Here is a 10,143-nt window from a genome sequence, read left to right as displayed (position 1 = left end):
ACTCCAACCTTGTCCTCCCATCAGCCTTAATTGTGTCATTTGGAGCTCTCAGAAATCTATTCTCTTCTCTCTAGGAAAGGACTCAGCTACTGGAAGCCTGGGTTCATGGCATCCTTATGTCTTCCTTTATGCAAGCCAAACATCTCCAGTTCCTTCCATCATTCCTCTTATATTTTTGTTTTTAAATTCTTGGTCACTCATTCACCTTCTTCAGCAGGTGCTCCTGACACATAAGTCAGATTGGACTACAGTCACCACCAGCGGCGGCCGCTCCTTCGTTCGGGCATCAAGGCTGCTCCTCTGCTCACCCAGGGCTGAGGCCACTCTTCTGCCCACCCTGGGCTGGGGCCGCTCTTCTGCCTACCCTAGGCTGAGGCTGCTCTTCTACCCACCCAGTGCCATCTTCTGTTGTCGCTGCTTCTGCCCAGTCCCGGACCCCAGGGCTGGTGAGGAGACTGTGTCAGCAAAGCCATATTCAAACACAGGAGACTAGGTTCAGTGACACAGCTCTGGTTTATTGCAAGAAGGCACAAGCTTATATAGGGGTAGTGGTCCAATCACAGCACAACAAGTAGGATACCTTATTAGCATAACAGGTTTAGCATCCTATCACAGTACAGCAAGTAGGATACCTTATTAGCATAACAGACTTAACATCCTATCACACAATAGCAGGGTAGGATGCCTCATTAGCATACTGGGTTTCAGATTACAGAGCCTGGATTCCTGGAAACCACGTGATCCTGACTGTTGCAATATCTAAGTGTTGCAATTTTGGATTCCAAGGGTGGTGATTAGGGAGTGGTGGGCTCTAGGCATCAGTCTCATGATCTGCCAATGGGAGCAAATGTCACAAGGTGTTCCTTGTGGCTCCAGCAATTAGGCGGTTGCCTCTGGCTGCTGTATGGCTGTCAAGACTTTCACCCTAGGCTCAAGCCTTCCTCCCACATTGGACCAAGACTATCCAGACAGAATGGAGTATGGAGAACATCCTCATTCCTTCCACACACATGGATGCAGAGCTCCCAGCACTACAAGCTGGGCCCTTGTTCCCACATCTCTGCACCCAGGTAACATTGAACTTAGGATCTGCTTAAACTCTTTAAGTGTTATTCACACAATCTACATACACTACTGAGAACTCCCTCTTGTTCTCCACCCCCAAGAATTCAACTGAGGCCAAGTTAGGATAAAAGTGAGGCTGTGATGGTGGGGGGGAGGGGTTTATTGCACATTCATATGCCTTCCATCAAAGCCTCTGGGCCTCATTTTCTCCATATGCATAAGGAAGAGATTTTGTCTAGAACAAGTAGAATTCTTCCTGTCCTCATTCCAGACCTTATAGAATATGTCTTCAGTTTGTTCTCAAAAAACTAAGAATTGCAAAAGTGAATGCAAGTTTCAACATATGTCATGTACGTCCAAAACTAGAACTGTTACAGGTACTATTTCATCATGAGAGCTGGATCTAGAGATTCATCTCAACGCTGGCAAAGCTGAGGTAGGGGGAATATCACTAGTTCAAGGGCAGTCTGGGTTATACAGTGAGTCCCAGGCTATCATCGATTGCAGAATGAGACCGTGCTTCAAAATAAACAACTTCATCTTTCTTTTCCTGCAGGAGACCTCAGCTCTGCACCAATACTAGTTGCTCCAACCCCCACAGATCAGTAACCACTGACAGAGGCCACAGGAACCAGTGATAGTTCCAGGATATGCCTTAGGGGAGGGAAGAAAAAAAAGAGAGACTCTTGTCATTGCAAACCTCATAGGGATGCAGTTGGAGAGGAATACACCCAGGGGCAGAGTAAAGTTATTCATGGTAATAGATGCTTATAATCTTAGCTCTGAGAACGTTGAGGCAACCAGTAGATGCACAGCAATTGCTAGCCAGACATCCTAGCCTAATTAGCAAACTCCAGGTTAATGAAAGACCCTGCCCCCCAAAATAAGGTAGACAGCCCCATGAAAAATAATACTCAAGGTTGACCTCTAGCCTCCACATACATGTACACATAAGTGCACAAGTACACTTACCAACACATTCACCTGCAAATGTACCCACCTGTACACATACACACAAACACACAGAGCTAAAAGTAGAAAACATTAATAGAGCCTAGAATAGGAGCCTTTGCTAGTCTCATCTTCATCCCCCAGATATTCCTGACTTGCATCACTTTGTGGACCCGCATAGGGAGCATCTGGTAGTCTGAGTGACATCAATGGACCCTGTGTTGGATAAGCTATATGGTCAAGTGCTGAATAAAGAACATTATGAGAAGGTGCAGGCCAAGGCCACCAAACTAGACCAGATGCACAAGCTGTTCAGCTTCAGCAGGTCCTGGAATGAGTCCTGCAAGGATCAACTCTACCGAGCCCTGAAGGAGACCCATCCTCACCTGGTCATGGAGCTCTGGGAGGAGTGGGGTAGAAAATCTAGGAGAAGGGGATAAACTATCCCTTTTATCTTTAAGGTGAGATTTGTGTTTTTGCATTGATAATATCTAGAACAAAGTTTAATTTGTAAATTAGTAAGAACAAAAGATAAACAACACAAGTAATAAGTCAAGATGACTATATACATTCATGTATACATATATATATATATATACATGTCATGTGGATACAATGTTTCTCTCAAAATATCTTTTTGTATTCTCACATTTTCATTTAAAAGAAATATTTTATATCTTTTATAAATTCTCAGCATCAATATTCCTGTACTTTGAGGCTGAGATACTTGAGTAAAATAAGAGTTACTTGAACACAAATAATGCAATACTGTGGCAGTTGGCTGAATAATCAAGATGGCCACAGGTAACTAACAAGTAGTTACAATGTGCAGCCTGGACACACTCAACAAAGGGATGATTCATGTCCTAGGCATGACAGCACAACAGGAGACTTTATCATGACATCCAGAATAGCACAAGACTTTAAACTTGTAAACTGTTTATTTCTGGAATTTTGTTTCATATTTTGGGGGTACAGTTGATTTTAGGGAACTGAAACTTCAGAAAATGAGATTACAGCTAAGGGGAGATTACTATGTAGAGTAGTAGGTCCAATCTCTTTTTTCACTGTTCAGTGAGTGAGTGAGAGAGGTCAGAATATTTCAACCTTGCACAAATATCCCCAAAGAAAACATAGCAAAGCTAATGCACAGCTGTTAAAAAACTTGAGGCAAGAACAGCCCACACCAATGGCACTGAGGCAGAATTGAACGACAGAAAATTAAGGGGACCTGAGAAGGGAAAAGAACCCCTTTCTCCAGAACCTGGTTAAAGTCTCTCACCAACTCAAAATCAAAAATTCAAATACAATTATAATAACATTTACTGTGAAGGTTGCCAACATAAAAGTATTCCTTTCATATAGATATTTTCAAGTAAAATGTTAAAATGCTATTTTAAGGCCTGAGTCTCTATGAACTTGAATGTGGCCTTACTCCTCTGGATATTTTCCAGGACTCCCACAAATAAGATTATTAATTTTCATTTATAGTACAAACATCATAACTTCCTATGCAACCCCTGTGATCAATGCTGCCACCTTAGGAGCCTGAATCCTATCCAGTTCACCTCAGCAACCACCCTATGATCTCATTTAGCAACTTTCTTAGCAACCATTTAAAGATATAAATTTAGAACCGACCAAAATCATATACATGGATACTGTAAAGGCAATGGGGCACAGCTCTCCCTTGAGAAGCACAGGCCCACACCTGAGTGTGCTTTACCCTTTCCCTGAGTACTTCCCCAATAGCCTGCGTGCTTAAATCTTTGTTTAAAATCTCATTTTTAGGGGCTGGAGAGATGGCTCAGCAGTTAAGAGCACTGACTGCTCTTGCAGAGGACCCGGGTTTGATTCCCAGCACCCACATAGCAGCTATGAACCGTCCTTAACTCCAGTTCCAGGGGAATCTGAAGCCCTCTTCTGACCTCCGTGGCATTGCCCAACATGGGTGCACTCACATACACTCATACACATTAAAAAAAAATCTCATTTTTAGGAGCTGGAGAGATGGCTCAGCGGTTAAGAGCACTGACTACTCTTGCAGAGGACCCGCGTTTGATTCCCAGCACCACATGGCAGCTATGAACCGTCCTTAACTCCAGTTCCAGGGGAATCCTAAATCCTCTTCTGACCTCCGTGGCATTGCCCAACATGGGTGCACTCACATACACTCATACACATTAAAAAAAAAAATCTCATTTTTAGGAGCTGGAGAGATGACTCAGCAGTTACAGAGGACACTGGTTCGGTTCCTAGCACCCACATTGCAGCTCACAATCACCTGGAACTGGAGTGACCACTCCTGGCCTGTGCAGGCAACAGGCAAGCATGTGATATATATATGCAGGCAAACATTTCATATACATAAAAAAAATAAAAATAAATAGATCTTTTTTTAATGAAGTTTTTCCATTTTAAAAGTCTCTTTAATAAACTCCAAGTCTACTTCGTACTGACTTATCCTAAAATTCTTTTTTTCTGTGGCAAAGCCAAGAGTCCTAGCCTAACTCAGGCTGCTGTAGGTGACAACATGGATCTGTATCTCCATCCTGCATCTGACAACTGATAACAGCATCAATTCCAGCTGCTTCTTAAACATAAACCAGAGATAGCATCCTCTGGACCCATTATCTTCTTGCTCAGGCCACGGCTAATGTTTCATAAGTTTGGATGTTTCTGTTGACACCTTCCTTAGGTTATGAGAGACTTCCTGAAATTATACACCCAGCCCTTGGGCAAGCACTATAATTGGAGAAAAGTCTTAGACCTTAACAAGGATTTTCTTTGCTGTAAAGCTGATGTCTGGAGGCTACTTAAGCCTTTTCTCTTTCTATCATCATAGCTGCTGTAAGATAAATGACAGGTGTCCTACTGTGACTGTCTAAGCCTGTAATCCTCACTTCCCCAAAAGAGTTCAGCAGCCTGCCCAGGTGACCCATACCCTGGGAAACTGACCATCACTCTGCTGTTATTCTATGGTTCTCTTAAGGGAAGTTTACCAACTCCCTAAGCAATCAGGGGCTACAGCTGGCACATCACCTACTGTTACCAGAAACTTTGGAGAGCCCCCACATTGGGCACCATATGTTACTGGAAAAACTAGGATTCCTTATTCGGGTTCTTAGTCCTGTTAATAAAATAATTTAAAAATGGCCTCAGAAAGACGCTTGAGGATATTTTTATTAGAGTTTAAGAAAAAACAACGTTACTGAACATGGGAGTCATAGCCTGTCAAGCCAGTTTGACCTCCCATCCTTGATAACCCAATCAAAAGAGCCAAATTAACAGTGGAAAGCAGAAAAAAAGAGATTTATTCAATGTGTCCACGTAGGGGAAGTGAGACAAAGAGATCCAGTGACTCCCCCAAGTCTGTCTTTGGGGTCTTAAAATGAGGGCAAGGTTTAAATAGAAGGTAAGAGATGGGCATAACTACATAGTCTAGCCAAGATGGTCTCACTCACCATTAATCCAGCAGTATCTAGGCTTTGGTCTCATCTAGTAAGGTGGTCTGACAAGCTGTAATTCTTTTTCCTAAATTATGTACTCTTTTTGGCTGGTGACTTTTCCTTCTCCCAGCATGAGATTCCTGGGGAAATTCCCATTTCTTTGAAGTCACATTAAGTCCCATAAGTCCCATTTCTTATCTGTGGCCTAAGCAATGTTTCAATACTTTTTAATAAGCAATTTAAAAGCTAGACTTTTCTCCAAATTATACTGAATAAATATATATAATAATAAATTATATTTAGTGAAAACATTCGAATTTTTTTTTTCTTTTGTGCCTCTGCCTCCCGAATGCTGGGATTAAAGGTATGCCGCCACCACATCTGGCCTAAACACTTAAATCTTTTAAACATGAAAACTAGTGTACAAAAAGGTAGGGGGTTCTGAGTAAATAAATAATAATGGAAAAACACAGTTAATGAAAGGAAATAAGATCATCTTTACTTATACCTTCATTAAAACTAAGATCAGGCTGGGCATGGTGGCACACGCCTTTAATCCCAGCACTTGGGAGGCAGAGGGAGGCGGATCTCTGTGAGTTCAAGGACAGCCTGGTCTACATTAGTGAGTTCCAGGAAAGCTGGGGCTACAGGGAGACCCTGTCTCAAAAAGACAAAAAAAAAAAATCAGCACTATTTTACCATGTAGGAATATATCAAGAAATATTAAATATTGGAAACAGTTAAAAATATAAGATTATAAAACAGTTTAAGAAACAAAAAGGGAGATAAATATTCACTTACTTGGGGTACAAGATTGTCAGTGAGGTTAAGGTGAGTATCATTCAGCATCCTTTAACTCCACATGGATGAGTTCTCAGATGAAGTTGGCAAATGTGAATTAAGTTCTTCATTTTCTCAATTTTATAGCATAGGAGTAGGCTAGAAGTAACTGGGTAGGGCCTTTATCTGTCAGTCATAACGGAATCTTTGATGCAATGTCTTTTTTTTTGCCTCAGTTGATGAAATCATCTGGCTTTCTTTATTCTTCAAGGAAGACTCTGTAGCTAATTCTGAATTTTCAGTAATCATATTTAGAAGACCTTGTTTTCCTAAGCCATTTCTTTCATAGACATTACTAAAAATAGGCCAATACTTAAAAAACTTGTTGTAAACAGAGAATCAAGCATTAATTTTACCTCACAGTATTGAATTTTGACCATAAAAATTTAATAACCTTTATATTATAATCAACTAAGTTATAACCATATTTACTTTCTTTAAATTTAGTTTTCTCAATCTTTCTACAACATACTTTAATCTTTGAACATTATTTTTATCTATTTCTATTTTAGAACAATTTTTATCTTTCTGTACAAAGCCCTGTCTCACCCAAAAGCATTTTTTTTCTTCAAAATTTTTACCAAAAATATGCCACATCTATAACCTTTAATCTTCATTTTTTTAACTTACAGTTTTGGGGTTTTATCACTATTATCTTTATAAAATTTAGAAAACATTTTAATGTTAAATTTTAAATGAAAACCCAGGAGGCTATATCTAAACCACAGAAAACATGTAGATGGCATCTTAAATATCTAACAGTAATAAATTTAGATAAAACATATTAAAATCTTGTTTTCTTTACCAATTTAAATTAATTATTTGTTAAAGATAAAGAATTATTTGTTTAAGTCATTATAATAAGCACTTTGAAATCATTTTTGTTTAATAAAAAGCACTCACTTCTCATTAGGGTTTGAAGCATCCAGAAGAAGATAAAATTTTGGCGTTTTTTACATTATTCATTCTGAGCCACCTGATTACCTTTGTAGCAAGTATGTTAATCATTTAACAAGTATTTTACCCAAACTTTTTTCTTTAAAATTAGTAGACAAGAGATGAATAGTTATGTCAAATATATGATTATGGTGTAACACAGTAGGATTATCTATAAACTTCAAAATGTCTTTGTAAACATTAAAATGGGTATTTTTTTATAATGACCATTAAAAATATTTAGAGTAGCTCTTACACAGGCCTGGCTAAGATTTGGACCCTGAAAAACCTGTTTACTCATTTGTTAATGGTCAACACTATCCTTAAAATGCTTAAAATGTTTATGTTTATATACACATATACATACAAAACATCTAAAAGCACAGAGATAAGAAATAAATGATCTTTTTAATCACTGCAATAAAGACTTTTGCATCTCAGAGCAGAACAATTATCTGAGAGGAAAGATTCCATCCTGGATCAGGAGTAATAGCTCTTAAAAAAATTAATTTATACCCTCAAGCAATAGGAACCATATTGTAGAACCAGAATTGAGAAAAGGGTCAAGGACATACAGCTTGATCAGATTGTATAATTACATATATCTTGTCTTTTAAAAAAGTTTTTCTTTAATTGAAACTTTAAAAAAACCCTATTAATTCTCCATGAGCTTGGGTGGTCCTTCCATCTTCTGATGTCTTCCTCAATCTCTTTCTTTAAAGATTTAAAATTGTCATTGTAGAGCTTCTTAATGTCTTTGGTCAGGTTTATTCTGATATATATATGTATTGCAGCTATTGTGAAGGGGAGTGTTTCCATGTGCTCTTTCTCTGATTGCTTCTTATTGGTATATAGAAAGGCTACAGAATTTGTAGATTAATTTTGTAACCTTCCACTTTACTGAACATGTTAATAATTTCTAGGAGTCTTCTGGTAGAATTTTTGGCGTCTCTTAGATATAAAAACTTATCATCTGCAAAAGGGGATAATTTATCTCTTCTTTTCCAATTATTACTCCTTTAATTTCCTTCTCTTGTCTTATTGCTCTTGCAAGAGTTTCAAGCACTATGTTAAAGAGGAGTAGAGCTAGGGGACAGCCTTGTCTGGTTTCTGATTTTAATGGAAATGCTTCCAGTTTTTCTGCATTTAGAATGATGTTGGCTGTGGTTTTGTTATATATGGCTTTAATTATGTTGAGGTATGTTCTCTCCAGTCCAATTCCCTCTAGGACTTACTTTGAACATAAACGCATGTTGAATTTTGTCAAAGGCATTCTCTGCATCTATTGAGATGACCATGTGGTTCTTGTCTTTTAGCCCATTTATATGATTTATGACGTTTATTGACATACATATACTGAACCATCCCTGCATCTCTGGAATAAAGGTGACTTGATCATAGTGGATGATCTTTTTGCTTTGTGTCTGTATGTGGTTTGCAAGTATCTTGTTGAGAATTTTTGCATCTATGTTCATTAAGGATATGGGTCTATAATTTTCTTTTTTGGTTGTATCTTTACCTGGCTTTGGTATTAGAGTGATGCTGGCTTCATGGAAGGAATTTGAAAGTTCTCCCTCCATTTCTATCTTTTTGAATAAATTAAGTGGTATTGGATGTAGATCTTCTTCAAATGTTTGATAGAATTCTGCTGTAAATTAATCTAGTCCTAGGCTTTTTTTAGTCAGGCACTTTGTATTACTGTTTCAATTTCCCTATGTGTTATGGGTCTGTTAAAGCTGTTAATCTCTTCTTGGTTTAGTTTTGGTGGTTCCCATGCCTTTAAATACCTGTCCATTTACTTTAGGTTTTCAAATTTAGTAGCATATAGGTCTTTCAAGTATTCCCTTATAATGTTCTGGATCTTTTTTGGTGTCTGTTGTGATGTTTCCCCATTCATCTCTGATTTTGTTGATTTGGAGGTGCTCTTTCTTTCTTTTGGTTAACTGGGCAAGAAGTCTGTCAATCTTGTTCATCTTTTCAAAGAACCAGCTCTTGGATTCATTGATTCTTTGTATTGTTTTCTTTGTTTCTATTTCATTAATTTCTGCTCTGATTTTTGTTATTTCTTCTTGTCTGCTGGGTTTGGGTTTCATTTGTTGCTGCTTTTCAAGTGTCTTGAGTTGCAACATTAAGTCATTTATTTTTGGTCTTTTCGATTTTTTAATGTAGGCTCTTAGAGCTATAAACTTCCCTCTAAGGACAGCTTTCAGAATGTCCCAGAAGTTTTGTTGTATTTTATTGTCCTTTTCATTTAGTTCCAGGAATACTTTTATTTCTTTCCTAATTTCTCTTTTGACCCATTCATTATTCAATAGTGTGTTGTTTAATCTCCATGTGTTCATGTGATTACTAGGGCTTCTTCTGGTGTTTATTTTAAGCTTTGTTGCATTGCGATCTGATAGAATACATGGAATTATTTCAATCATTTTGTATTTGTTAAGATTTGTTTTGTGTCCCAGTATATGGTCGAATTTGGAGAAGGTTCCATGGGGCACTGAATAGAAAGTATATCCTTTTGGTGCCTGGGTGGAATACTAGGTAGATCTCTGTTAGGTCCATTTGATATATGGTATTGTTTAATTCAGATGTCTCTCTGATAACTCTCTGTCCTGTTGACCTGTCTAATGGAGACAGTGGGGTATTGAAGTCCCCTACTATTAATGAGTTGGGATTAATCTGGGTCTTAAAGTCCTGTAGTACTGTTTTTATGAAGTTGGGTGCACCAGAGTTTGGTGAACATATGTTCATGATTGTAATATCTTCTTGGCTTATTGTTCCTTTTATCAGAATGAAGTGGCCCTTTTTGTCTCATCTGATTAGTTGTAGTTTAAGTCTATTTCATCAGATATTAGAATTGCAATGCCTATTTTTTTCTTAGTACCATTTGCTTGGTGTATTTTTT

General features: G+C 38.1%; 1 pseudogene; it reads left to right on the top strand.

Moving 5' to 3' along the window:
- Positions 1-2,225: 2,225 nt before the first annotated feature.
- The window catches only part of LOC103752252, a 104,851-nt pseudogene continuing 96,933 nt past the window's right edge, over positions 2,226-10,143 (top strand).

Source organism: Nannospalax galili, unplaced genomic scaffold (assembly GCF_000622305.1).
Source record: "Nannospalax galili isolate Female #2095 unplaced genomic scaffold, S.galili_v1.0 scaffold146, whole genome shotgun sequence".
Taxonomy (NCBI): Eukaryota; Metazoa; Chordata; class Mammalia; order Rodentia; family Spalacidae; genus Nannospalax; species Nannospalax galili.
The sequence above is the reverse complement of the archived record's forward strand: the minus strand, read 5'-3'. Positions and strand labels throughout refer to the sequence as shown.